This window comes from Pleurodeles waltl, chromosome 4_2, assembly GCF_031143425.1.
Source record: "Pleurodeles waltl isolate 20211129_DDA chromosome 4_2, aPleWal1.hap1.20221129, whole genome shotgun sequence".
Classification (NCBI taxonomy): domain Eukaryota; kingdom Metazoa; phylum Chordata; class Amphibia; order Caudata; family Salamandridae; genus Pleurodeles; species Pleurodeles waltl.
This window is the reverse complement of record NC_090443.1, coordinates 294335708-294340746: the sequence shown is the minus strand read 5'-3', so window position 1 is coordinate 294340746 and position 5039 is coordinate 294335708. Positions and strand designations below refer to the sequence as shown.

The following is a 5039-nucleotide window of genomic DNA, read 5'->3' as shown; positions in this document are numbered from 1 at the left end:
CTTTCTTGCCAGTACACAGCCACTCCTATTAACAGTCAGATATCAATCCCATTTGTTTTGTGCACACAGATTGTATTTATGGTGATTCTATAATATTCTTGGTGTTTTGTAAAGTGATGTGTACTGTGTATTTCTACAATGTTTTAATCGATCAATTGCTTATTCTTTTCTTTTATCTAATTGTATTGTATGACCTTGGGGGAGTCCTGGATTTTTATTTTTTTAATCTTATGATGGGTTTGGTTTTACTGCTTTTATCAAATTGCTTTTGTTTTCTTTTAGAAATGTATGATTTGTGTCGGTATGCTTTTATGGTATTGTCTTACCGAAATAAAGCTGAAATTGAATTGAGTTAATATGTGCTCTACCACTTATTAAAAGTTCAATTTTTTGTTTTGCATCTGACCAGTATGCTCACCGATTTAAGTCAACTTTGATCATGTTTTTGTTTTGGAGGAGACAGACAGACAGACAGACAGACAGACAGACAGACAGGGAGAGAGAGAGAGAGGGAGGGAGAGAGAGAGAAAGAGAGAGAGAGAGAGAGGGAGATAAAGAGAATGAACACATGAGCATACTACTGCTCTGCTAAAATTAAACATACTGCACTGTGTTCTGAAATAGCCTGTAGAAAAGCCAGAAATATAAACATAATTTTCAAACAAAATTTGAAAAATATACATTTATTTAGAAGGGAGAGAATGTGTTCCTTAGTGTACTCCAGGTTTATTGATATTCAGATTTATGCAATATGACTAGATGCCTGGAAGAGGATTTTGTTGTGGAAGCCAAAACAGGAAAAGAGGCACTGAAGACTGTGTCCTGGATTAAAGTGTCAGGGGACATCAACTAGAGCAGGAGGAGCATCCACTGAACCAAAGGAGGATGCATGGGGGTTCCAGAATGGTAAGTACAAATACCTCTTTTTTGTTATAAGGAATATTTATCAACCATTTTGGAATAAACACACATACATGATGTTGATGTTTTTTTTCAGAGTAAATAAAACATCCTCTTCCTTAGCCACTTGTATAGCCGAGGATCCCTGTAATTCATCTTGAAGGATATGCATAAATTCTGTAAAACCAGAGAAAAGGATAATATTATTGAGAGCACAAGCAACTTTATAGGCAATAATTGAGGTCAGAGTAAGCACAAACTAATTTAAGAAACTCTGAAATAATAACCAATTTTAAGGTACACTGTTGCTAAAAAAGTTTTAAATACATTGAGTTAATATCAAGGGATAGGAAGCAATAATGATTGCACATTTGGAAAGAAGAATTGAGATGGATTGATATAAATATGAAATTAAGAGGTGATTTTAATAATGATTCAAATATTGCAGCTCTTTGCAGGTAAAGCATGATTTTCCTTGAGACACAGATTGAGGAGTCAAAATGTATAGCTAGAGAATAGCATGTTTCTCAGGCTCCTTGAACATGTTGTAAGTTTGCCTGTAAAGTTCATTTAATTTGTAGTCAAAATATATTTTTTACCCAGCTTTATAGTCTTTGGTAAATTAATAATTTTATGTATGTATGGATTGAAACACCTACCAAGGGCCTCAAGCACCTAACACTGCCACTGATGGTTAATTCAAAATGCAGAAGAAACCCAGTACCACTTACTTATGACACAACTTTTAAGTAATCAAACCAAGCATCAACAGTGTGCTTGGCCTTGCAAGCATCCACGGATGCTTAAAATACGCATTTGTGTTAATTTTAACATTTGCTACGTAGAGACAGTCCACTGCAAAAGGAAAAAGATTGTTGAACATTGTCTTTATGATAAATGCATTTTTAGAAGCGCAACCTAACTCTGAAATGCGAATTACTTAAGAAAAGTTTAAAAGTATTAATTTGCTTCAAAATCTTTTGCAAACCTGCATACAGGCAACAAATAATACAGTGATTGTGAACTCTGATTTACTAAGGCTGAACTGAATTATTTTCCTAACTGGCCAACGTTGAACATGCTACAGACTTTCAGCCACTTTCACAAACCCTAGCTTTTATAATGATTACTGTTAATCTCCTGTAGCAGGAATTGCTCAAAGCCTTTATTTTCTAATATTAGTCTGCTATCTGTTATGAATGGCCTGTCATTTGTTTTACTGCAATAATGTAAATTACATAATATTAATTTACAAACAAAAGCTTTGTGCAGAAATGCATACAAAGAACTAAAATGTTACAGAAAGAATATCGGTATAAATGTTGGGAATGCTTGCAGTGCTTGAAGAAGAGTCTCAACAGATTATAAAGTATATGCATACATGACTTTTGTGACATTATAACTTGACTGAAAAAGCTTGTAATACAGTTGAAGAACTTGCTTTAACTATTTAGCATTAATCAGCCATACAAACATCCTTTGTTATAGCAGGATATCAGTGAAAATTAAAAAACATGACTGCACATGCAAGTAAAGACGTTGGTTTTTGGTATACAAAAGCTTTTTTGGTTCGCTAAGCCTGCAGTTTGCGAAATTACTTGCTTTATGATTGCAAGACCACGAGTCACAACACACTAAAGGACACTTCTGCACTCTCTTGCAATGACATTCTATTCATGCTGATTTTGTTTTCAAAACTAGACAATCATTTTTTGCCCATATCCCTCAAAGAAACAGGGGTAGCAAAAGCAGGGATGTCACTCTGCTGTGCCTTGCAGACCACCAACAGAGCATTCATATTCACAAGCTTTCAGATCTACCTGAGGCTGATGGGTTTATGATTTCAAGTTGCATTTGCACTGGGTTATGCAAACAAATAGTACATCAGTCATATTACACAATGAAAGGTGGGTGACAAAGTAGTCAGTGTGCAAGGTACACTGGTTCACAAGAAACCATTTGTACATTGATCATCCTTTTTCTTAATGGCAATGTAATATTTGCACACCAAATAAATAAATAATACTAATTCTTAAACAATCAATATGCAATACCATGTATATTTAATACAACATTTGTGATTTACTAGATTTGTAGAAAATGTAATTTCCTAAGAAATTATCTTAACAAAGGTGTGTACTAACCTTACAAGCAGACGGTTGTAAATCGATACATACGTTATCTACTGCTTGAGCATATTCAATACCATGAGGAGTGATGTCAATCAAATCACTGCCTGAAAAATACATTAGCAATATTTACAAATATAAGATGTGCCATGGCTGCTAGTCAGACACTCATTATCATCCAACCTTCTGTGTTGCTTTGAGGACCAAAGGTCTCACCAATGAAAACTCATGAAAAAAGTATTTTGTTTCATTTGAGTGAGATAGAGACATTAACAAATTCAGAAAAATGTGAGCCAAACAAGAATAGACATTGCTAAACACATTTTCTACACATGCTATAAGTCACTAATAATGACATTAAATATATTAAAAGTTAGTTTTAAAACACCAACTAGGATTGGAAAAATGATGTTGGTATGTTTAGTCATATCATTTTATAGGTCTTTTTATTTTTTGACTGCAGTCTTCCTACCACAAATGAGAAAGCAATACCCTTTATGGACATGCTGTAGTGACCAGCTGCAGTTCCAGGAGGTAATACAGTTCAACCAGCAGGGGTCTCTACACATCAAAGTTGGTGAGCAATAGGTATGTTGACATCTGTGTGGAGCTCTATAAAATATATGGGGGCATATTTATACTCTATGCTGGATTTGCTGCACTTTTTGTTTTATACAAATCCAGCGCAAAGTTAACTCCATATTTATACTTTGATGCTAGTCCTGTCTATTGTCAAAGTTATGGAGTTAACGTCATTCTTTTACAGTGGAAATCTACCTTGCGTCAATGGGATGCAAGGTAGGCGTTCCCGGGCAAAAAATGGTTCTAAGACATTTGCGCCTTATTTATCCTCCCGCGCAAAAATGATGCACGGGAGGAGGCGGGCCTTAATTAATGGCGCTAATCCTGTTTAACACCATTATTTAACGCCTGGGTCAGGGCAAGCGTTAGGGGACCTGTGGGTGGAACTCCATGGAAGCAGTCCACAGGTGCCATTCCCTGCACCCAGGGACACCCCTGCCACCCTCACCCACCCCCTGAAGTTCATCCATGGATGGGGGGGACCCATCTACAGTTAATCCAGGTAAGTAATTTCAATATGTTTTTAAAGTGGCATAGGGGGGCCTAACTTGGGCCCCCTACATGCCACTGTGCCCAGTGGCCATGCCCAGGGGACAGACGTCCCCTGGTCATGGCCATTAGGCAGGGGGGCATGACTCCTGTCTTTGCTAAGACAGGAGTCATGTCAATGGGGGTTGTGTGTCAAAAAATGATGCTAGTCAGGTTAGAGTCAGTATTCTAGATTTGATTGGGACTGCTACAAAACTATGCAGAAAAGTACTGAATATTTGACCATGCAATTCTATTCACTGTTTGTGATCAATACTAGTTTTACCACCACCTGTCCTGATGGAATGTAGAAAGGTCACATTGGACTCCTTTGCACGTATGGGACGAAAATGCCGATTCCAAGTGACCAGTTATGGGTTCGACCCAACTGCCCCCTATGCCAAGTAAGAATATATCCACCAGGAATCCAGCTGACCACTGCATGGAAATGTGTGTAGGTGCAACATAAATGAACCAGCTTACCAACAGAATGTCCACTGCAAAATGTGCCCAGTGGTATCTTGGCCTGAAAAGTGAAGCAACTTTGTGAATTTAAAATAAAATGTTCTATGTTCTCACAGGTTTGTTTGTATGTTAAAAATGACTTGCAATGTAAATATTTCAGAAAGTTTTGCCCACGAACTGACCCCTCTGGGAATGATGGCACCATACAAACATGTTAATACATCTTTAGTCATTCCTTTTGTTATAAAGCTTGTTAAAATGTGCTTCACTTATAAATGTACATTTTTAAAAAGGAATTGGCTTAATTGATAAAAAATAACTGTCAGGCAGCAAGATGCTTTTAAATTGGTAGAAAACTACACAATACATTTAAAGTTTGTTTTATAATATTATGTGACCAGTATGTGCTGAATATAATATTAGTCACAGTCTATT

The 5039-nt window shown here is 36.6% G+C and overlaps 1 long non-coding RNA gene across 1 annotated transcript; it reads right to left on the bottom strand.

Annotated features, from left to right (window-relative positions):
* Positions 1–784: 784 nt before the first annotated feature.
* LOC138294129 (uncharacterized) lies at positions 785–4696 on the bottom strand. Its single transcript, XR_011203210.1, has 3 exons — positions 4623–4696; positions 3045–3136; positions 785–1077 (listed from the first exon to the last, which is right to left on the bottom strand). It is a non-coding gene; the product is annotated as an uncharacterized lncRNA (long non-coding RNA).
* Between the last annotated feature and the right edge of the window lie 343 nt (positions 4697–5039).